The 25,310-nt window shown below is 37.4% G+C and overlaps 1 protein-coding gene across 2 annotated transcripts in view; it reads left to right on the forward strand.

Moving 5' to 3' along the window:
• The window catches only part of USP6NL (USP6 N-terminal like), a 151,581-nt gene that overhangs the window by 40,699 nt on the left and 85,572 nt on the right, over positions 1–25,310 (forward strand). The window lies entirely within an intron of this gene.

A 25,310-nucleotide genomic window follows, 5' to 3' on the forward strand; every position in this document is an offset into this window, starting at 1 on the left:
TAGTGTGTTTTGACATGAGGCTGTCATAGGCAGAGTTAAGACAATGTAACCTGGTGGACCAGGGAAAAGGATGGGACGAGTGATAACTATGCAAATTGGAAAAACAAACTTTCACAGTTTTCCCTTCAAATGTCCTCATTAGCCTGCATCTCTAGGGCCAAGCTCCACTAGATTGGCAAGGTGAGACACCATCAAGCCGACTGAAAAGTAAAGCCACACCATCTCTTCAGATGTGTGTAAGGCGTAAATGTAATCGTAAGAGCTGTGTGTTACTGAAGATCCTGCTTTAAAAGCCTCATGTTTATTTGAATTAAAACTTTTGAAAAACAGTGCATGTTTCTCTATCTTGTTAAACAGAAGTATGCTAAATATGATTGAATTTTTCTTAATTCAGATTCTTCATTTTGCATTTTTTGTAGGTTAGAGAACCGAATGAACAAGGCTTTATTAAAATTAATACTGAAGTAAGAGTAGATTTTGAATAAGGGCCTTGAAGGTCTCTCTTGTTTTTAAGACATAGGAGCTTTGGTATCTGTCCTGACCTTTTCATTTCCACGTTCATTCCTTCGTACTTTTCCTCTAGATTATGACAGTAGCCTCCTCATTCATTTTATTCAATAAACGTATATTGAATACTTGCTGCATCTTAGATGCAAGGGCATAGAGATGTATCCTCAAGGAGCTCAGATGCAAGTGGTCAGAGACAAAAGTCATTGATTAGAGTGGTATGACAGGCATTATAATAGACAAGGTCATGGAACCTCAAGCGGGGAGGTACTTAACGGACCCTCTTAACTTTCCCTCATTTGGTGATGAGAGGACTGAAGGAATTAAATTGTTTGATGAGGTGACTGATGGTCTCAGTTGAGCCAAGTCTGAAAGCATGCATAAAGGCTAGCTAGCTTAGGGAAAAAGGGAGTTTGTGTGAGCATCCCAAAGGAAGAGTCATGAAGATAAGAGAGGGCACAATGTGTTGGGAAAACTGCAAATTGTTAAGTATGGCAAGAAAATAGGTGAAGCAGGTGCCCAAACGTGAAGAATATGTGTAAAGACGTTTGGAAATTCTCTTAGGGTGATAGGGGGAGGAGGCAAGAAGAAGCATGATCGTTTAACTCTGTGTGCCACCCTTCCATTGCTGTCTGAAATAGCTTTCTGAAACAATTTGCCATAAAACCTAGAATTCGGGCTTAACCTATGCAGTATTTCTGGCTGTATCACTGAATCTCTCCACGCACCCTCTGTGCCAGCTACATCAGAATACTTGCGGCTTCCCAAATGTGCTGCTCCATCTGGATGGCGAGTTTTTCCCTCCTTCTCCAGCAGTCACATTCCTTATCGATCAGCCTTCAGGTTCCAGTGCCACTCCTGCCAAAAAGCTTGTTCCCTGACTCGTTCTCCCCTCACCTCTCTAGGTTAGATTGAATCATTTCTTTCTTTATATTCTCTTAGCATTTTGCTTTTGCTTTTATTACTACACTTAAAAAATTCTACACATGAAAGTTATATTTATTAAATTGACCAATAAACGTTAATTGGAATACATTTGTTGATTTGACTTACTGAACATTTCTACTTCCGTTCTGTTTTTTTTTAGATGGTTAAGATTGTCATAATATGGTCCTAGATAAGCGAAATATTATAACTAATAACTTAAGCAGTAGACGGAGAAATACAAAAATGAACCCTTTCAGAGATTTTGTAGATATTTCAGATGTCGCAGATATTTTGTAGATGGGTAATTGTTTTCAGCTTATATTTAAAATGTACTCATTTTGCTATATATGTTGACAATTTAAGCTTACAAAACTAAAGTTATAGCATCTAATTTACTTTATTTAGTTGTAGGTTTGTAGTTCTTTATTATTTACAAAGGATTCATGCCCTTGACCGAAAAGGAAGATACTATGACAAGAATTATTTAATGAGAACTTGAGAAATGGCTGCTTGTGACAAACAGTGTTCATTGTCCACCCAATCTCCATTCTCTCTTGTGTGTAGAGTGTTAGTGCCCTCGGTTAAAAAACAAACCAGCAAATGAACTCTCTTTCTTAAGATGTAAGCAAAAGCCTGCTGAGGATTTCTGGAAAGGTTTTACCTTCTGAGACAGTCGTCACCTCTGCTTTTCTGTTACATCCTTCTTTCTACCTGGAATGTGAGTGCAATTCATGGAGTTATAGCAGCCATGATGTGACCGTAAGGACAAAAGCAATATGGGGGAGAAGAAATATAGAAGGCTAGTCTTTTGTGACACCAGTGACACTAAGGAACATTTGTACCGACCCCTAGTTACCTCTAGAATTTTTGGCCTATTACTTGTAGTCAAAGTGGTCCTCACTAGTATGGTATCTAATGTGATAAAGAATAAGACTAGAAGTAAAAGCATATCATTTATATATAACTTAAACACTGTTACAAAGTACTTTGTTCCGTGCTGGGATTTGGCAGTCTTATTTAGAAGTAGCATATATCCTAAGGTGAAACACGGATATGGCCATTAGAGTGTGGTGAGAGGGACATTGATTTGGGAGTTGGAAGACCTGTGATCTAGTTTTACTATCATATGACTTAAGGTAAGTCAGTGAATGTCTTTGTGTCGTGGTGTTTACTGTCTGTAATGTGATTAGATGTTCTCTAAGATCTTACAGAGCATTGACATTCATATTCTGATTAGTTTCTTGAAGCCATTTTTTTTTTATAGTAACCTCTTGAATTACAATGTCAATTCATAATGCCTACCTGTGTTTACTCTTTGCATACAAGCGCACACACACACACACACACAACTACCCCCCAACACACATTGATACATCAGGTAACAGTAGTCTTAGAAAGTTGTGCATTTGGCTTAGTTGTGACTAGCTTTTAGAGATTTTCACATGTGACCGCTAAGCTGATCCACAGTTATGTGAATGGTTTAATGGAAAGGAAAGGCAGCGCAGAGGTGGTTAGCTAAGAGGGTGGGCGTTAATCAGACAGACAGAGGTCTCGATCCTGGATTTGCTCACTCATTTGCTGTTTAGCCTTGAGCAAGTTATGGAACTTCCCTGTGCACTAGATTCCTTGTCTGAAAAGTAGAGATAGTAATAGTGTATATTTTCCCAGGTGTTATAAGGGCTGTGTGAGATCATGTGTATAAGGGACTCACACAATGCCTGCCACACTGTAAGGAATAAAGGTAAGCTGCTGTTGATATTTTTGTTATTGTTGTTATTGTTGTTATTCTGTTGCTGATATTGCTCTTCTGATCTCTTAGATGGCTAATAATATGTAGGTGTTTATGTCTGGAACAGAATACAGGGCTCTGTGGATAGCAGTCTGCGTCAATATAGTGATGTTTGTTAATTTTTGTAACAATGTCAGCTCATTTGTACTTGGAAAACTATAAGCAGTATATTTATTCCTTAAATTTAGCTATGTCGTATTTGAAGTCAAAATTGTGTATGTGTGGGTAGAGTTAGTTAATAAAAGTTTTGTCAAGACTTTGTTTTAGGGAGATATATTTAGTACAGGTTGTAATTAATTTAATAATGTTTGAAAGAAAAATGAGTCCATTTTATTTAGCTAGTTGGCCCAGTGTACCATTGTCTTAACTATGGAAAGGAGTTTTTGAAGTAAGTTGGTAAATTTTGCAGTCAGTTGTTGCTTGAAAGTTGAAATGACCTTGAAAGGTTTTCTTTGAATTCTTTAAACCATTAAATTTGTAAACATATACAATTATTTGTCAATTAAAATAAAATGAAATTTAAAGAATGAAATTGACTGCAATGGACTATTTAAGCACCATTCCTTCCCCTCCCCCATTTTTAAATTTTCGAGACAAGGTCAGGCTCTGTCAGCCAGGCTGGAGTACAGTGGTGAGATCATAGCTCACTGCAGTCTTGAACTCCTGGGCTCAAGTGATTTTCCTGCCTCAGCCTCCCAAGTAGCTGGGACTACAGGCATGCGCCACCGTGCCTGGCTAATTTTGTTTTATATTTGGTAGAGATGAAGTCTCACTGTGTTGCCCAGGCTGGTCTCAAATGCCTGAGCTCAAGCAGTCCTCCTGCCTTGGCCTCCCAAAGTTTTGGGATTACAGGCGTGAGCCACTGTGCCCCGCACCATTCCTTTCTTGCTTGTCACTGAGGCTCTTAGTAAAGCAGGACTGTATATTAAGTAAGAATGTGGTCTGAACTCTCCAGCATGGTAGCCAGTAGCCACATGTGGTTGAATAATTAAAATTAAGTAAAATAGAAAATTTGGTTCCTCATTCTAGCCACATATTAAGTGCTCAATAGCCACATTGCAGCAAGCTCTATTAGACAGTATTGGATAGACTGTATAGCCAGATTGCCCGAGTTCAGGTCTCGAATCCACTACTTACTAGTCTTGTGACCTTGAGCAACTTAGTTTCTCTGTGCTTCGGTTTCCTCGTATGTAAAATTGGATTAATAACCTCAGACAAAAGTTCTCATAAGTTAGTGAATATGGATTAAAGGAGGCAACATTTGTAAAGTGCTTAGAATGGCCCCCATTTAAGCACACAGTAAATATATGGTGTTTGGTAAATAAACCAATGTGCGTGGCGTTCAGATTTATTATGCTTTGTATGTGTACCGATTTTTTTGTCCTTGCGGTATCTTTTATTGCCCTTTGAGAAACTGTTTATATATGCCAACCTGCTGAATGCATTTTTCATGTTTCTCTTTTACCACAGTTTAGACTCATGTTTCTGCCACACACTCTAGCTTAAAAATTTATTATGAGTGCTCACTGCTTTCAGGGTGAAGTACAACCTCCTTCATCAGGCATCTCAGAGAGTCCAGCCTGCCCTTCCCAGCTCATTTTCACAGCCATCCAGCTCTAGCCCTGTGTTTTGTTCCATTAATCACTGCCTTTGTTGTTAAAAATATTTAGTGGTGATGGCCATCTCTTCCAATGGCATATAAACTCTCCTGGCATGTGGAGCGCTATTATCTGTGCATATGATAAATGCTCGACATATGCTGGTTGAAGAAAAGAATCTTCAATATTTGAATTGCAATCAGTATTGCTATTAATATCAAAACTACATTTGTTCAAGTAATCTCTGAAGTAAAGGGAATCCAAAACCCATTCTGCCATCTGTGATGTCAGCGTTAGAAATGTGCTCCTCCTTAACCAGCCTCTCCACTCCTGTCCATATTGGCTTCAATGGTGAGGGGCTGGATAGTAGCTGTGATCACTGCAATTTGCTACCCTACACTGTGGTGACATGCAAATCACCATTGCAGATGCTTTCTGGATGATATATTCTTTTTTTTTTTTTTTTTTTTGTGACGGAGCCTTGCTCTGTCACCCAGGCTGGAGTGCAGTGGCGCAATCTCGGCTCACTGCAAGCTCTGCCTCCTGGGTTGACACCGTTCTCCTGCCTCAGCCTCCCAAGTAGCTGGGACTACAGGAGCCTGCCTCCACACCCAGCTAATCTTTTTGTATTTTTAGTAGAGATGGGGTGTCACCGTGTTAGCCAGTGAGAAAAAAACTGTAGAAACGTTAGCTCCTGTAGAATGATGTCTATCTGTGGTGTAGTAAGATCATACAACTTCTCTACTTGTTACTGTGAGTTGCTTAATAAATGGCAGTACAAGTGTCAAATCCATAATTAGTCAATATCAAGAGCTGCATTTTGGATTGCATGTACTGTCCCAAATGCAAGTTACCTTGTATCATGTTAATGGAGAAAAGAGTGGATATTATGAAATCAGCAATATGAACCAAATTTATATGTGGTCCTGCAATGTAATTGAAGGTACTCAGTCTTCTCAGACACTGATGCAATATCTTGTGTTGCTTTCTCAGATTTTTTAGATGTATCATAGGGGATAGCTGGGAACTGGTAGAGCAGAGGTACTAAGTCCCACCTGGAAATGATTTAGAGTAGCTCTTTGAATATGTCTTTACTTATTATCTTACAGCTATGTGTATATGATTATTTTGTAGAGGGTCGTACCCTTTATTAAGCTGCGAGCTTCTTGAGGGCAACGACTGCGATTCATTCATCATTTTGGAGAAAAGTGAATAATTCTGAAGAATTTGGTGGTTCATGAGCTTGCCTGGTATTTGTTTCTCTATGGCTTATCATCTAAGTGAGATAACAGATAGTAGATAATTGATAAATTTAATCAGTTACCTAATTACTGAGAGGATTCAATTCTTGCTTTATGTTATTACTGAAACAGACTGCCCAGTAAACATTATGAATGTTCTCTAGAGAGCAGTTAGGTTTGCAATGAGTTATTTTATTGAGAATGCTACTTGGAATTAAATGTTTATACCACTATCTTGATATAATTTAAATATAATTTAAATGTGCTGAAGTATCTTCATTCAGATAATTTGTTAGCCCTTAACAAAAGGCTGCTTGAGTATTGTTTCTTTCCCATTTGGCAAACACCAGATGCAGTGATTAATAAAGGTCATTATGCTACTTAGTCATGGAGAGCTTTTAATGACTGTTACCTGAACATCTGCTAGATTCATGATGGCAGTTACTAGAAACATCTGACAAAATATACATGCTGTGCTTTGAAAATCTGGCTTGGACTAATCTAAATGACTGCCTAAGAACATTTGAATATTCCCTTAAGTTTTATTAATTGTGAGAAAGCCCTTATCTTTCTGTAATGTGAACAATCCAAAATGTCAACAAAATGCTATTCTGGAATGGCTATCCTTGACAATCCCAGCTTCCTGAGGGCTGCATGCTCAGGGGCTGGGAGTTGTCTGTGTAGAATCGATGGAGACAGTGGCTCTCTTGCACTTCTGATTATCATGGGAAGCCTCGACTTGGAAATGTGGGACTGGAGTTGAGCTGAAAAGAAGGAAAACTTTACTTAGACTCTGCAGGGAGCAAGTTGAAAAGCAGAGAATGGGTATATTAATTATGGGGTTTTTGAAAACAGCACTAAGTACTTTGCAGAAAAACTTATTTTGAAATAATTATGGATTCATAGGAAGTTGCAAAACAGTACAGAGAGATCCCATGTACTTTTTACTCCGTTTCCTCCATTTTTACATAACTTTAGTTAAATATCAAACCAGGATATTGATATTGGTACAATCCACAGACTTTATTCAGATTTCATTAGTTTTACTTGCATGTGTGTGGTGTATGTGTGACATGTGTGTGTATGTGTGTGTGTGTGTGTGATGGGTCCTCGGCAATTTTATCATGTGTAGATTTGTGTAACCATCATCAGAGCCAAGGTTACAGAAGAGTTTCATCACCACAGGTTTCCTTAACGCTATGCCCTTTCTATCATACCCTTCCCACACCTCCCTGCGCTTCCCTAACCTCTTGCAATCTATTTGTTCTCCATCTCTATAATTTTATCATCTTGAGAATGCTATATAAATGGAATCATAGATTATATTATCTTTGGGGATTTTTAAAAACTTAGTATCCATGAAATTGTTTCATATATCAATGGTTTGTCTGTTTTTTATTGATGAGTAGTATTCCATGTATGGATGTACCAGAGTTGGTTTAACTATTTACGCACTGAAGGATATTTGGATTGTTTCAAGTTTTTTATTTATTTTATTTTATTTATTTATTTTTTTTTACTATTACAAATAAAGCTACTATGAACATTCAGATTTCTGTGTAGACATAAATAGAAATTTTTATTTCTGTGGGATAGATACCCAGGAATGTGATTCGTAGATTGCATGGTAAGTGGATGTCTACTTTTTCAAGAAACTACCAGAAGACCCTTACTATTATTCTCCCAAAACTTATTTACTAATGCCTAATAAAACTAGAATACTGAGAAATTAGGTAATTCACATATGATTGTACTATGTGGAATTCCATGTTTTTAGATCAAGAAACAAGTGAAAATTTGGCAGATAAAATAGACAAGTTACAGAAATAGAAATGGCTAATAACATATGAATGTTGAGTGCCACAAATAATCAGAGGACTGTTCAGTGTTAGAATTACATTTAGTTTCAAGTAATTTAAAACCTGGCTGAGTGGCTGAAACAGTCCAGGCTAGCTAGACTCAGAGTAGTCACAGTGGCCAAGCAATGTCTTGAGTGACCCGGCTCTTTTCACGTTTCTCCTCAGCCACACTTAATCTTTGTCCTCAGAGATACGTGATGACTGCTGCATCTTCATCCTTAGGTCCAAGAGCCAAGCCAGAAGAAAAAGGAAAAGGGGAAATCTGAAGTTGGCGTCACCTGTGTAAGGAATGCAAAAGCTTTTCCTTAAGCCATCAGTCTGCCGGGCTGGAGTGCAGTGGCGCGATCTCGGCTCACTGCAACCTCTGCCTTCCGGCTTCAAGCGATTCTTCTGCCTCAGCCTCACAAGTAGCTGGGATTACAGGCGCCAGCCACCACACCCAGCTAATTTTTTGTATTTTTAGTAGAGATGAGTTTCCACTATGTTGGCCAGGCTGGTGTCAAACTCCTGACCTCGCGATCTGCCTGCCTTGGCCTCCCAAAGTGCTGGGATTACAGGCATGAGCAATTTTTTTTTTTTTTACTCAGAACATTCTTGCTTAAAAAGATCTGGCATTCTTTTAGGAAGATGAGAGAATACTGGATAGGAAATTGCATTGTTTGAGAATGCATATATAAACAATAATGAAATATTGTTTCAAGACTGGCTAAAATTAATAAATGGGACCAGTGTTCAATGTGATGAAAAAGGTGCTCACACATTGTTGGTAAGAGAACAAATTGGTATTCTTTATCAAAATTAAAAGTTGTGTTTCGTCTGGCCTACTAATTCTAGTCTGCAAGTCAGTAATTCTATAGAAATACCATTTCTGCATCTGCACAAAAGATAACATGCACAAAGATCCTCACTGTAACATTGTTTACAATACCCAAACCAGTAGAACTTATCTGTCAGTAGAAGAAAGGTTAGTACATTATGGCAAATCCATGTAGTGAAGTACAATAGTATTAAAAAGAGTAAGCTTGATTTATCTGAACGGACCTGGAAAAATGTCTATGAAATCTGTTTGAGTAGAAAGATAATTGCAAAGCAATGTGCTTAGTATGGTTCTGTTGTGTGCCTTATACATATGCGTGTGCTCGTATATGTTCTTGTGCATGTATGCACATGTGTATGTGTATGGTATGATTAAATCTGTTTTAGAATGTGCAAAGGAGAAAGACTTTATGGAAACCCACCAAAAAAGTTAACATTAGAGAGTTCATTTGGGAAGGGGTGTAGAGGAAGAGAGTTCACTTTTCTTAATGCATTTCTGTATTGCTTGAATATTTTATAAGCATGTATTAAGTGTTCAATTAGGAAATGAGGTATTCTACAGTGTGAATTTTTTTTGGATGTATAAAACACAAGCATTTTAGCTATTCTGGATGAAACTACTTAAAATGTAATTTTACCGTCTTACGACATAGAGTTGCAAAGTTTTCTTTGCAACTCAGGGCCTAATGAGATATTCAGGGCTGCTTGAGTATGCTCGAAATAGATGTAGATTAACTGCTTGTTAATTCTTCCCGTATACATTTTTTTAAACTTTCTTACTCCTTTAGGTTGGCAGTTACTTCTTGTACATTATTAGTGTATCTGCTTTTAATAGCTCTTTTCCTAATTTTCTGCATCTAGTCTTCTTTGACTTGGGAATGAAGCAACCATCAACCTGGTTTTAATTGTACCTAAAAATTGTTCTTAATAAAAACAGGATAAATTAGTTCTGAGTAAAGATTTTGAGAGACTTGATTATGGATAAAATAATAAACTTTATTGTTATGTATATATATTTTATATATATATTTTTTTACTGTTTGGAGGCCTTTTTTTCTTCTTTGTTTACCTTTGAGTCTCAGCTGTGTTTTAGTTAGTTGAGTCAGTGAAGTATTGCCAAACCTAGGAGTCTTTTAAAAACAGATAACCCAAAAGTGTTGCTTCCTCTTTTAGAGAAAGTTATTATGGTACTAAGGATAGGAGGGGTAGCATGTTTTAGGGCAGAGTTATATAAGAAAAAATCCTGAGCCTTAAAGTATTCTGCTCCTTACTAGTAAGATGATTCTTGACTTTGCTGACAAGTTGATCATTCACCCTGAGTAATGTGGTATCTAAAGCATACGAGTTAGACTGGGGTTTGAATCTTGGTGCCGTCCTGTACCTGCTGAGTGGTGTTTCTGATCCTTGATTTTCTTACGTTTAAAAGCTGATTTTGCTTAATATTAGTACGTGTTTTATAATTGCCTAGGTGGCACTTTCAGAAGTTGCTATGAACATTAAGTGGAGATAGTTTATGTAATATATCCGGCATAGAGCAAGTACTCAGTGACTATTATTATAAAAGGCAATGGGAAATTAGGAATTTGCAATGTATTGTGCTTCTTTGAACGAAATGAGACTTTATTATTTTATTTTTATGGAATTATTATTCTCAGTGTAGAAAACTTGGACAACATAGAGCAAGTAAGGGGAAAATTTTTTTAAAAAGTCTTTTATAATCTCCTTACTCAGAGAAGACCTCTGTTAATATTTTATTGTCTTATCAGTTAATATTTTATTGTCTTATCAGTCTTTTTTTCATGCACAAATACTACTTGCTGTATAGACTCAAACCTAACTCCTTAAAACAGACTTATATGGAGTGGTGGTATCCCAGTTTTGCAAATAGGGAAAATGAAGCTTAGAGAAGTTAAGGTCAAAGAGCTTACAGGTTGTAGGGCTAGTAGTCATCATTAGGACTGGTGCACTATTGGAACCAAATGGGACTCTCCTTCCCCAGGGAGTTGAAAGCAGCCATCTATCTCCATGATCAGTTCACAACAATTTATGTTTATAAGATGTTAGATCCAGGCTTAGGTTGTACTTTGTGATGGTTTAAGAAAGTAAAGTAGGTTTGGGCTTAGTGCATTGTTTCTCCATTTATTACTGTAGTATAATGTTACTTAGATGATATATATATGTGTATGTTTAGAGCTCCATGAATGTTAAATTTCAATAATAAAGGTCAAAATGAGACTGTATACTATCCTAAAGTGATTATTACTCTCCATGCTGTACTGTTTTACTAGTGTGCTTGGATGCCTGATGTGTAAATTTTGGGTGTTGAATCACTGAATGGTTTGGAAAGTGTCCTTAAAGTTGCTGTTTTGTTTGTACTAAAAAATGACAAAGTAGGCTATATCCTTATTTTTATGATATTTTTGAAATTCTGATTTTTCTGTTTATATGACTTCAAGGTGAGAAGTAGAAATTGTTATTTGGGTCAATAAATATTTCCTTTAATTTAAACATCCTAAAGCATTTACACATTTATTTATAATCTTCAGAACCTCCCCAAGAAACTAGTTTGTATATCATATATACTGCATACGTAGTACCTGGGTACACACACACCCCTACCTGGTTTTAGAAAAGACTTACCTTTGTTGCTCTATTACACTTGGACCTGTAGCTTAGAGAATTTTGCAGGGTCTTATTTCTGATATTTTGAAAATTGTACTCTCATGACTATAGAAGTCTGTAACCAAACTCGACTTAGTGGCTTATATTGCTTTTCAATGTTTTGTTTTTCAAAAGTAGGTTAAAAATTGTTAGTAGTTGATCTAAATATATGATCTAGGCAATTACCAAATATGTACTAATATTAAGCAAAGTAAACTATGGTTAGTTGTAGTTATTATACTTCCATTTGGGCATTGTCAAAAACTCCAGGAAAAAAAAGTCCCATATTTGCTCTTTGTAGCAAACGAGGGATGGATCTGTTTGAGTTCTTTAGATATTTATATGTAATTTCAGTATGAGTTTACTTTAAATTTGATAAGGATTAAATGGATATAGTTTATATTGAGGTAAATAGATATGATAATCTTTAGAGGCATGGAGGTTTTAAGGAGCCAAGTGTGTTTGAGGAAAAAGTACAGTGTGGTTTGATTATGGGTTCCATGGATGGGGAATGGTAGGAGGTATGTTTGGAATTCTGCAGCCACAAATGAGGACCAGACCATCAAGAGTTGTTTTGACACATTGGGGTTTATCCTGTAGGTATCAGGTGTAGACATCCAGATTAGCATTCAGCGAATATAAGGGTAGAGGGACATATTAAATAGATGAAGGATTAACCATTTTGGGAATGGATGTAATCACTCATGGGATAACTTGTTGAGGACGAGGAGAAAAACTGGAGGAACCCTTTTTAGTAAGGGCCAGAACTTGGGAATATTACTGTGGAATGATGATCCTGAGATGATGGTGTCATGGGCATTTTGGAGATCAGTGTGTATACTTGTTGTACATACTTATAGGAGTGGCATTTAGTTGGGGGACAAAGGAGCAGGGAAGAAGAGGCCAGGGCTCCAAAGTTGTTTTGGAGCCACCTGTCACTATTTTGGTACCACCTGTCACTTCTCAAATAGGGTCTTGTCAACTTTACAGCTACTTTGTACCTGTGCATCTGAATGTGACTGGAGAATTCTCCACAACCTTCCTTTAAATTCAAGATTGTGAACCTCACGTAGGCTTTCGATGCTGCCTGACAGTCATACTGTATACTTCATTCACTTAGATGACTATTTCAGTTTTCCCTTTTTCCTCGTACCTTCCGCGTTTCTTCTCCATACCTATTTTCAGCTGGTTATCTTGCTTCTTTATGGAGAAACTTGAAGCCAATGGCTTCATGGACCAGCAGACTAATACTGTTGGAGCTCCCTGCATCTCATTAACTGAACCCATGTATTCTACCTGTTCCAGCTACAGATGAGCCCGCCTGTGTAGTATGCCATGTGTGCACTGCCCTGTGTGGCACCAGCCTCTTTCCTCATGCACTAGAGTCTCTCTGCTCTCATGCACTCCTGAACATTGCTTACTCAGCTCTCTTGTTCTTTCTTTTGTGTCATCAGTGTTCTCCCCAATGAGTCTACACTCACTAACTCCAATTCCTTCTCTTCCATTTTCCTTTAAATCCACTCTAGTCAGGTTTCAGCCCCGTGACTGATTTAACGCTGGAGATAATCCAATTTAAAATTTGCATTTAAAATCATGTCGTCTTTGAGCTAGAATATGTTATGCACACTGCTTTCTGTGGTAAGTATATTTGGGAAAATACATAGATCCTACCATCCATTTATAGTTGTGGTTTTATCATAGAAGGCACTAAAAATGGTGACAAATTTTAATTGCTATTAAGTGTTGGGTATTGTACTTGCCTCCTTTGCTGTATTGGGCTCTATTTGTCTGTTTTTATGACCGTCCCTTAATCCTATTACTAAGAAGTTGTCTAGTTTTAATTAAGCAGACAGTTTCAAGTTCGCTCTCTAATATGTTGAATAAAATGGTGATTGAATGAGCTGATTGAGCATGAAAACAGCATGCAGAAATTTAGAAGTTTAGAAAACAGAATATCCAGCAAAGTTAATCTGATGTATAATTAATGACATTTGTAATTAATAATAAATTGTATGCTTTAGCTTTTAGTAATCTATTAAAAATGCTTTTGAGGATATGGAGTTGTTCTAGACTTCTTCTGAAATTCTCTATGATCCAAAGCGAAGTGGTCAGTGGGCTTTTCGTCTGTGCGTGCAAGGAATGTAAAAAAACCAGGTCCTCAGTTGGCTGGTACCCTTGAAATTGAGAGCCAGATTGATAGACTCAAAAGACTGGATGTGATTGATTTGTCCTTAGAGTTCTAAGTGTCTCTCTGACCTCTCTATATTACAATCTTCCATTATGGTGTAAACTTGTCTACTTTTTCTTTGAATTTTGCCAATTTTTGCTTTATGTGTTTTGAAACTGTGTTACTAGGTCCATACTTAGGTCTTCCTCATGGGTTGATTGTTTTGTTGCAATAAAGTGTTACTTTGTATCTCCTGTAATGATTCTTGCCTAACTCTGCTTTGTCAGAGATAAGTACAGTGTTATCAGATTTCTTTAGTTTCATGCTTACATGGTATATATAACTTTCCCATTCTTTTACTTTCAGATTTGCTGAGTGCTTGTTTATTTATGATCTCTCTTTTCTAAATAGCATATGTCTGTTTTTTTACATTTAATCTGCTTGTCTTTTACTTGGTGTGTTTAGTCTGTTTACATATGTTATTGTCGTGTTTGGGTCTAAATCTGACTTTCTGTTTCTATCTTTCTACATGTTTTAAATTCTTTTTCTCCTGTAATTTCTTGTCATCTTTTGGATTATTAAAATAGTTTTTATTATGTATTCTCATACCTGTTATAAATCATTTTGTTATTCTTTAGTGTTACCCTAGATTACATTATTAATCCCTGACTTATTCGAGTTTATAACAAATTAGTACTAATGTCTGTTTGCCAGAAAAATATATAAGAACCTCAAGGTAGTTAACTCCATTTATGCCCTGTCTGCCTTTAGGGTTATTGTTGCTTTATGTTTTAATTGTATATAGATAGTAAACCCCATGTATCCATGTATTTATCCATGTATCCATGTATTTAGTATCCGTGTATGTATGCTTTCCATATCTCTGTATTTCTTCATGAGTGTCCATCAGGGCTCATGTTTTTCTGCTCATAGAACCCCTTTTATTATTTTATTGTATGTGTGCTCACGATTAAATATCTCAGGCATTATCTGGAAATGTCTTTATTTTTGCCTTTTGAAGGAAACTTTCAGAACGTCTTGAAATCCTAAGTTGCTGGTTATTTTAGCATTTTAAGAGTATAATTTCATTATCTTCTGACTTTCATAGTTTATGTTTAGAAATTTGCAGTTGATCTTAGTGCTGCCCATTTGAAGGCTGTCTTTTTCTTGGACTGCTATTTTAAGATTTCTTCTTTGTTTTTAATTTTTGGAAGTTTTACTCTGGTGTGTCGAGGTGTGTTTTTCTTATATTCTGCTTGGGGTTTGTTGTGCCTCTTGAACTGGTGAGTTCCCCTTCTTGCTTATTAGCTATTCAGAAACTGCTTCTGTACCATTCTATCTGTCCCCTCTAGGACTCTAACTGCATGTACATTAGACCATTTCCTTGTGTCTCATATGTCTCCTATGATCTTTCATGTATTTTCTATCTTTTATTCCTCTTCTCTCTCTCTCTCTCTCTCTCTCTCTCTATATATATATATATATATATTTTTTTTTTTTTTTTTTTTTTTTTTTGAGACCAAGTTTCGCTCTTGTTGCCCAGGCTGGAGTGCAATGGCGGGATCTTGGCTCACTGCAACCTCCGCTTCCCGTGTTCAATCTATTCTTCTGCCTCAGCCTCCTGAGTAGCTGGGATTACAGGTGCCCGCCACCACACCTGGCTAATTTTTGTACTTTAGTAGAGACGTGGTTTCGCCATGTTGGCCAGGCCGGTCTCAAACTCCTGACCTCAGGTGATCCACCCGCCTCGGCCTCCCAAAGTGCTGGGATTACAGCCGTGAGCCACCGCACCCGGCCTCATAGGATTCTTAAAAAAAAAAAAAAAAAAAAAAAAAACAGGCCAGGCGCAGTGGCTCATGCCTGTAATCCCAGCCACTTTGGGCAGATCATGAGGTCAGGAGATTGAGACCATCCTGGCTAACATGGTGAAACCCCGTCTCTACTAAAAATACAAAAAAAAAAAAAAATTAGCCAGGCATGGTGGCAGGCACCTGTAGTCCCAGCTACTTGGGAGGCTGAGGCAGAAGAATAGTGTGAACCCAGGAGGCGGAGCTTGCAGTGAGTGGAGATCGTGCCACTGCACACCAACCTGGGTGACAGAGCGAGACTCTGCCTCAAAAAAAAAAAAAAAAAAAGCTGTCTTACTTTGTGGGTCTATCTCTGTTTCCTTTTTTCTTTTTTTTTTTTTCTTGGTACTGTGTCTTCATATGCCTAATTTTTTATTGGATATCAGATAGTACATATGAAAAACTTGTAGAGGTTTTGGATAAGCTGTTAACTTCTTGCAGGCAGCAAAATAAAAGGCAAAACAACTTAGTCCAATCGTGTTTGAGCTGTCTGAATTTCAGTATTTATAAGGCTTCACTTATTTCTGGTTCTCCATTGATCCTAGGGCGTAGTCATTCAGGGGCCTGAGCTGGAATCTGGGTGCTTACCAGGTTCCTGCCCCTTTAGTGGCTCCTGAACTCCAATTTTTATTTTCTCAGGACTGCCACAAGTTCTGTTTAGCTTTTACATTTTTTATTGCTACTTCCTGCCTGGTTTCTCTCAGTCTGTGGTGCTTGTGAATGGGCAGATGCTTTGAGGAGTTAAAGGGCTCAGATTTTGGGTTGATTTCTCACTGCTTTCTTTTTCTGTAGGATCTTGGCCCCTCATGCTTTGTGCCCTGAGCTCTAGTTTTGTCTCCCAGCCATGTGAAACTGTAAACTCTTGAATTTGCTTCCTCTGAGCAGTTTCTATTTGGGGCAGCATTGTTGCTCTTTATTCTGTGTGTACTCTGCTCTCTTGCACCCACCTTCCTTCACTCCTTCTGTCTGCAGTACAAATGTGATGGCTGGAGATCCAGCAACCGTCTTTACCTAATGAGGTGGCTTTAAGAATGGAGGCCTTACAGAGGATAGAGGAGAAGAAAAATGGAAGGAGCCTGGATCTTTGTAGACTCTAGAGTCCCTATATCAGACCTGGATGACTTATATCTAGATTTCTTAGACATCAGGAGAGACATAAACATCTTGTCTTGTTTTAATCTTGCTGTTTTTTTTTTGTTTTTTTTTTTTTTGAGACCGAGTCTCACTCTGTCCCCCAGGTTGGAGTGCAGTGGCACGATCTCGGCTCACTGCAACCTCTGCCTCCCGGGTTCAAGCAGTTCTCTCGCCTCAGCCTCCCGAGTAGTTGGGATTACAGGCGCCCACCACCATGCCTTGCTAATTTTTGTATTTTTAGTAGAGACGGGGTTTCATCATGTTGGTCAGGCTGGTCTCGAACTCCTGACCTCAGATAATCTACCCACCTCAGCCTCCCAACGTACCGGGATTACAGGCATGAGCCACCACGCCCAGCCTAATCTTGCTATTTTTTGTTATACTGAGACAAATCTAATACTGATGAATGGAGTGAGGGTTCAGTGAATGGATGTAAGTATATATTCCCAGAATGTATTAAGGAACATTGATTTTCAGCCTTTTTTTTAGTTTTGGCATACATAACAGGTCACCTGAGTGAATAGTCTCATGAATGAGTTATATATTATTTCTGGTATACTTGCTGAAATGTCATCCACACAAGGAAACCTGGAGGCTGAAGTTAGTGAGAGGAGTATTATCTTAGAGAAATATTTGAATTTCAGTGTTGTTAATTGTCATTATTGGCAAATTACTTGTGACATGCCTGCCAAATGATCCCAATAGATCACACTTGGGATTATTGTACACTGTCTTGAAACAGCTTTTTCTTTGCATTCAACAATTCAGTAGCCAAAATATGGTTGTGGATTAATGTGATAGTGGAGCAAATGAAAAAGGAAGGATGATTGAAAAGAATATTAAAAACTTAGTGAGAAATTACAGGTAGAGGGGTGAAGGATAAATAAAATGTTAAAAAATGATGCCAGTGTTCTCATTTATAAGTAGGAGCGAAACAATGGGTACACATAGTCACAGAGAGAGGAACAGACATTGGAGACTCCAAAAGGTGGGAGGTGGGAGTGGGGGAGGTTTGAAAATTACCTGCTGGATAGATTATTCTTTATTGGAGTAATGGGTACACTAAAAGCCCAGACTTCACCACTACACAATATATCCATGTAACAAAACTGTGCTGGTACCCACCCTCCCCCAAATCTATTAAAAAAATAATAAAGCAGCAAAGCTTTTGTATTTAAGGCCTGAGATGGTGTGATGGTGTTGGTAGAAATAGGCAAATTAGAAAGGGGTTCCTTGTAAGGAAATAAGTGTTTCATTACCTAAAGCTAAGAATATGTTTAGTGGACGTGTTTCCCATTGGTGTGTATGAATTTTCTGCATAATGTGAATTGTGTTACACCAATATAAAAGAGTTTCCTTGATCTCATTCCCAATCTAAAGGATGTTATAGAACTTCACGAAACCCGTGGTTGCAGTTAGTTATACTCTTACACATTCTACAGCCACCCCTATCCATAGGCAGGACTAATCTTAAAACCACTTGTCAATTGTTATGCATGTGGCAAAACTATGACCGCACTGAAAACAGGAATTCAGCTTAAAGCAGCTTTATTTCCTGATTTTGAAAAGGATTATGATTAACATTGTAGGACTTAGGGGAGTATCTGTTCACATTTTTGAGGCATGCACTGAAGGATGACTCACTATCCTGACTCACTTGTTTAAGTTCACTGTCATTCAGAAGCTCTTTCATTCTGCTTTTCTTTTTCTGGTTTTCATTTTTTCCCCAGTGAATAGAATTATTGTAGTAAGTCTCACATTGCTGAATATAACCTTTGTTTTTTCTTAATTGGTGTGTGTATGCCACGCCTCTAAGCACATTCAAATCTTTTACTAAAGATGGCTGTCACTTCGATGTTTAGTCTTGGCAGGAAGTATAGTATAGTGAGAGTTAGCAATGTTTAAGAGTAGTGAAACAGACTTTCTTGTTAATAAGATGAATATATAAATACTATATTATTTACTTTAGTGGAAATATGCACCTGTTTTTAGGTATGTACTATAAATTTAGTTGTAACCTAACCAACTAAAGCCCATTTTAGGAAGTACCATCAGGCCTGGTAACTGTCTCTGCTTAACAAAACAATTGAGCTGCCCCAACTGTTTCAAAGAATAATTTGATACAAAATTACGGTTAAATAATTTGAATAGTCCCTAAAACTTATGATGGAATCTGACCATTAACTTAAGATCCTAGGTGAATAAACTTAAGTTGTAGAATGTCAGTGAGCTTTGCTACACTATATAGACGTTAAACATAGTTAAGCGAAGAAGACTTAGAGTCAGAGAGGCCTGAGTTTGATCTGTGGTACCACCACTCAGTAGCCATGTAATCTTGGGCCAACATTGATCTCTCTAAGTCTCATTTTTCTCATCGCTACGACGGTATCTGTATCACTATGGTTGTGTTTAGGATTAAACTAGATAATTCTTGTTCATTCAGTTAGTCTTTCAGTAAGTTTATTGAGCCACCAATTAGATGTCGGGCACTGTCCTAAGCACTGGTTACAGTGGTAAATGACATGGACTGATCTGTGGGTCCAGTGGACCAAAATAAACAAGTAAACAAACATACATTTTCTAGCATTTCATATAAATGAAGTTCTACAGTGTGAGGTCTTTTGTGTTTGACTTCTATTTGCATTGTTTTGTGTCACCAGCAGCTTTTTCTTTTTTGTTGTTGAATAGTATTCCAAAGTATGAATTAACCAAAATTTGCTTACCTTTTCACTAATTGATGGATATTTAGGTTGTTTCTAGTTTTGAGCTGTATGAACTTTCACATAAAAATTTTTATAAATAAATGTTTTTGTTTCTTTTGGGTAGATACCTAGGAGTGAGATTGCTTGTCGGTATGATACAATTTTATATCTAACTTTATAAGACACATGCTCTCTTTTCTATCATGGCTGTACCATTTTGTATTTTCATGCATGCTGCAGGAGAGTTCTAGATGCACCATATCCTTAGCAGCACTTGATGTTTTCAGTATTTTTAACTTTGACCTTAGTGGTACTTCAGTCGTGGTGTCTCAGTGTGATTTTAATTTACATTTATCTAATTATTAGTGGTTTGGGGCATCTTTTAGTGTATTTTTGGGCCATTCATATATCCATGTGTCTTTTGTGAAGTGTCTGTTCAAATCTCTTGCCTGTTTTTTTTTTTTATCATTTTATTTTTATTTATTTTTTGAGACGGAGTCTCGCTCTGTTGCCCAGCTGGAGTGCAGTGGCGCCATCTCAGCTCACTGCAGCCTCCGCCTCCCAGGTTCCAGCGATTCTTCTGCCTCAGCCTTCCTGAGTAGTTGGGACTACAGGTGTGTGCCACCACGCCCAGCTAATTTTTGTATTTTTAGTATTGATGGGGTTTCACCATGTTGGCCAGGCTGGTCTTGAATTCCTGACCTCAGGTGATCCGCCCACCTTGGCATCCCAAAGTGCTGGGATTACAGGTGTGAGCTGCAGCGCCAGGCCTCTTTTGCTCTTTTTTAAAAAACAAAAAACAAAAACCGAAAAAACAAAAAACAGGCTGTTTGTTTTCTTCTTACTGGGTTGTAAGAATTCTTTAATCTGGATATAAGCCTTCTGTCCGATACATATTTTACAGGCTTTTCTCCCAGTCTTGCTTTTTCATTTTCTTATTTATATCCCTTGAAGAGCAAGAGGTTTTAATTTTGATGAGCTCTATTTTTATCAGCTTTTCTAGTTTGTGCTATTTTTGGTTAAAAAAAATTTGGCTAACCCAGTATCATCGAGATTATTTCCTATATTTTCTTCTAAATAGTTTTTACACTTTCATATATGTTTGTGGTTTATTTCAAGTTAATTTTTGAATACTGTTGAGGTAAAGGCCAAGGTTTAATATAGATATAGACACCATATAGATACCTAGTTATTTCAGCACAATTTGTTGAAAAGACCATCTTTTCCCCCTTCAATTATGTTGGCAACTTTGAGCTTATGAAATCTTGCTATCATTTGTAACCATCTTTTTTCAGCAAGAATCTAAGGCCGACAACAGAGCTTATTCAAATATAAATAAATCCATTTTATAATCTCACTCGAGTACTGTATAATTTAGGAGGTTGTGGCAATAATGAAGGGAACTGCTTTTCGGGGCTAATTCTAACTAATAAAGAAGTACGTGTAGGTAAAGTAGAAGAGATGGTAACTTCCTAGAATTTCTACTTGTAAAGGAAGAACATTTCATACCCAGTTAGTGATATGTGATTTACTTTAGGAAAATGAATTAGAAACATTAAATGTGGGCTTGATTACCACAGACTGAAAGGAAAATTGGATCAATAGAAGAAAAATCTACAGTGACTACTTATACTCATGAGAAAGAAAAGGTAAAGAACTATACATAAAGTAAAGTAGCTGCTTAGGGTGCTCTTTGAGTTCACATTTAAAAAGAGTTTGGGTGAAAGGTGGGAGAAAAGGCTTATCACCAATAAGGAGTGAAAAAAGTAGTAGATACTTAAACAGAGCATCAGGAAAAGTAAAAACTGAATGAGTTGACATCTGTGAACAGTGTGGAGTCTGATAAAACACCTTCAAAAGCTTATTTTGGATTCTACAGATCAGTAATAACTAGATAGGCCTGCTGTTTGGAACGTATCATGTAATGTAAACATAAAGAAAGCATGTATGTCCTGGACTCTTTTGCTTCTATCTGTTTTTGTTGTTGTTGTTGTTCTTTTTATAGTAAAATTATCTTTAAACAGAAAAGAGAATGGACAGAAATGAGAGGTCATTGAGGCTCAAGGTCGGTTAGGAGATAATAAACCATTTAAATTTAGGTCTTTAGGATTAGATGAGCTGTTGTCTTAGACTGTCTATTTTAGAGTAATTTAGTAGTCTTTTAAGGGTAGTAAAATATGGAAAAGGTACCAGAAGACTAGACTCCGAAGAGAACCATGTGTAGATTCTGGTAACTAGAAACTATTGGACTTCATGCTAATCCTAATCAGAATTCGAGCTTAGTTTTATTAAATCATGGTTTATGAATGGGTTTAAAAGGAAATAATGGTCTTTAGGGACTTTTCTAGGTATAACAGCACTAATACAACCTCCTTTTTTTGTTATTACTAAACAGGCAACCTAAAGAAATGTTGGAGATAAGTTTTATTTGAGTGTTAGAAAGCTATTTGTGTCTTCTATGATCCACCATAGACTAGAAGAAATGATGGTTGGAGGATGTAGGTCATATATAGATTTTATAATGATTGATAGACCATAGTTAAATTAATTTGTTGATGTTTATCAGAATGAAAGTCTTTGCCAGTGGGTCCTAGGATCTTAGCTTATTCAGTAGTTTTTCAGTGGCTAGGGTGAAAATTTAGTTACAATTATTGGATTTATGAAGGGAAGGAGATAGATACAAAGTTGATAGAGATAGCTAAAGGAAGGTTATGAAATTAAGATTTACAAAGATCTTTATAGGATAGTCATGGACCAAAATGGAAAATGAGTTAATTAAAAATAATAAAATGTCAAGCTCTATATTGAGATTGAGAAAGCTTCTGAGAGGTCTGAGATATTTTAATTAAGTATATGCTAATATGAACCCATTAAATTGACTTAACAGCCAGAAAATAAAAGTGGATATTTGTTTGCAGATCAAAGGAGGTAATAGTGCTGCTGTTCTCCCACCAAACCTTTTCTGGGGTATCATGTTGAATTCGGGGCATCAAATTTCAAAGGGGACTTTAGTAAATGTCGTGTGTTGGACAGTGTGACTATGTCAGAGATTTGTATTTACAGGCCTCTCATGTGGAAAAGCCTAATTTTGTTTAGAACTAAAAGGAAGACATTTCTGTTAATAATTAGAACATTTCAAGCTGGAATGAGCTGACTTGTGAGATTTTTCATTTCTGGAAGCCTTAAGGAGAAATTGAGTGACCACTTATTAAGAGATGTTATCGAGGGGACATCATCATTTGTGAGAGGTTGAGCTTTAAGTTTCCTTCTGATTTTTTAACTTTTTAAAAATTAATTTTTAAAATTTATTTTTAACTTTAACTTTTTAAAAATCCAGTCAGTCTTGTCCTTAAGACTTTACTCCTAACAAATGCCTTGTATTTATATAGCACTTTAAAGTTTTGGCTGGGCGCAGTGGCTCATGCCTGTAATCCCAGCACTTTGGGGAGGTCAAGGCGGGCGGATCACAAGGTCAGGAGATCGAGACCATCCTGGCTAACATGGTGAAACCCCGTCTCTACTAAAAATACAAAAAATTAGCCAGGCGTGGTGGCAGGTACCTGTAGTCCTAGCTACTCGGGAGGCTGAGGCAGGAGAATGGCGTGAACCCGGGAGGCAGAGCTTGCAGTGAGCCGAGATCGCGCCACTGCACTTCAGCCTGGGCGACAGAGCCAGAGTGTCTCAAAAAGAAAAAAAAGTTTTAAAATGCTTTATGAGCTTGCTTAAATGTGATCTTCACAAGAATTTTATGAGCTGGGTAGGAAGTATTTTATAATTATCAGGCAGCTGTAGCATAGTGATTTTGAGAATGGGTTCTGGATCCCAACTGTGTTCACGTCCCGCTCTGCAGCCTGCTGTGAGACATTTGGAAACTTCAGTGCGCCTCCCTTTCCTCATCTGTAATTTGGCACCAATAATAGTGACTACACTATAGGGTTTTTTGAGTTTATGTATGATAATATGCTTGAGAAAATGTGCTTAGAACACTCCAACCTGCTCCCAACAGTGCCTGACTTAGTGGACATTGAGCCCCTGTGAGTTCATGCTCTTACTGTGTTGTCATCATTGTTTTTCTTTTATAGATGAGACTGAAACTTGTGCAGGTTATGACTTGCCCAAGTTTACATCAATAATAAGTGGTAGAGAAGTTATTGGAATTTTGTTGAATCAGACGAAAACAAAATGGAGTAAAGTTAATGGTATATGGAATAATTTTGTGAAGTAGTATTGATTTGTTAAATGAATCAGTCAGATTATGAAATTATTGACTGTCGATTTGGGGAAAGTTAAAGTTTGCATGTGTTTACAGATACCCACACATTCCAGACATTATTTATTAGAAAAGTTGTTTCTAAAGCATATATCAATAAAGAAACCACATTTTCCAAAAGATTTTTGGTGCTTGATAGTGTTTAAAAGGAAGTAGGCAATTAACTTTGGTTTCTGTTTGCATTCCATCATACTTGCCAGGCAGTTTAAGCTTCTGATTTCTAGATGTGCTTAGATTTCTAGAAAACAGAAAGCCAACTGAAGGCAAGTCCTATAAGAAAAATCCAGATTGCTTTGGGAGGCCTGACTGGGTGGATCATGAGGTCAGGAGTTCAAGACCAGTCTGGGCAATATGATGAAACCCCTTCTCTACTAAAAAAACAAAACAACAACAACAACAAAAAACAACAACAATTAGCCAGGTGTGGTGGCGGGCGCCTGTAGTCCCAGCTACTTGGGAGGCTGAGGCAGAAGAATCGCTTGAACCTGCGAGGCGGAGGTTGCAGTGAACCTAGGTTGTGCCACTGCACTCCAGCCTGGGCGACAGATGAAGACTCCTTCTCAAAAAATAAAATAAAGAAAAATCCAAATTGGCTCTTATTTATAGTATTACAATAAACAAAGAATGATCTTGCTGAAATTTTATCCTTACTTCAGATAATCACCTTTTCTAATTAAGTCATTAACTGCTCTTTAGTTTTCTATTCATGTTAGAAACAGTTTGCAGTTTACCTTTCTCTCACTGTTGGTATGGTCCTGTGGTGAACACATCTCTTATGGTAAGTATTTAAAAACTCATTTGCAAGGTTATAAGCATCTTGAAGGCATATCTTGTCTTGATAAACTGTTCCTCAGTACTTAAAAAGAGCCTTGCACATAGAGAGTTTGTGAAATTGTAAAGCATTGATGGTTTTACTGGAAAGCAAACGATCTACCAGATCGACGGTATTAAAAATCGTCAATTAAAGTAATTTACTGTTCACAAGGATAGTAATGTAAGCTGTTTGTCAGTAAGTTTATTAAAGTTTTTTGTGTATGTTAATCCCTCACCAACCTTGGAAGTTATGTTCTTGAAAAGGACTGTTGGCCAACGTGTGGTTGGCAAAACTATAGTCAACAAGATCAGTGTCATATGCAAATACAAGTTCACAGGAGAAGATACCCTCTAAGAGGCTTTACAAGCATTTTAAAAAACAAAATACATGAAAATCCTAAAAGACATTCATTTCAAAACAGTCCAGATTTGTTAGCAATAAAAAAATCTCATCTGGTAGGTACATTGATCAGGAAAGTTGTAGTATGGTCTACTGAGGCAGATTCTCCTGTAAATTTTGTTACTTGTATTTATATTTTCAAGATATTTGAGCCAATTCTGAAAAGCATAAAATATAATGCCTTTAGCGTTTGTAAAGTTTTGCAGCTCTCAGCAAAATGCTGACCCTTTTACAGATGACTGCGGTGGTAAAAGGATATGTTTCTCTGGGCTGGTCTGCTATTCACGTGTGGAGAAGGTGGAACACCACAGCTTCACCTCTTTCTGCTCAGCACCCCTGCTTGCATGGCCTGCTGGGGGAGAAAGCGTTAATTAGTTTTCTTTTGGCCACAGGAGAGAAGTATTAGCTCTTTGGATTACTTTTCTTTTAGAGCAGTGAAGAAGCTAGAGGACATTCTCCCCAGAAAGGCTGAGGGGACCTTACCCCAAATCCTCCTGGCTGTCAGATCACTGGAGTCTGAGGGAGGGTGCGGCAGAGAAGGGAGGGTTTGCCTGTGTGGGAGAAGCTGTGTTGCAGTGG

Source organism: Nomascus leucogenys, chromosome 9 (genome assembly GCF_006542625.1).
Source record: "Nomascus leucogenys isolate Asia chromosome 9, Asia_NLE_v1, whole genome shotgun sequence".
Lineage (NCBI taxonomy): Eukaryota > Metazoa > Chordata > Mammalia > Primates > Hylobatidae > Nomascus > Nomascus leucogenys.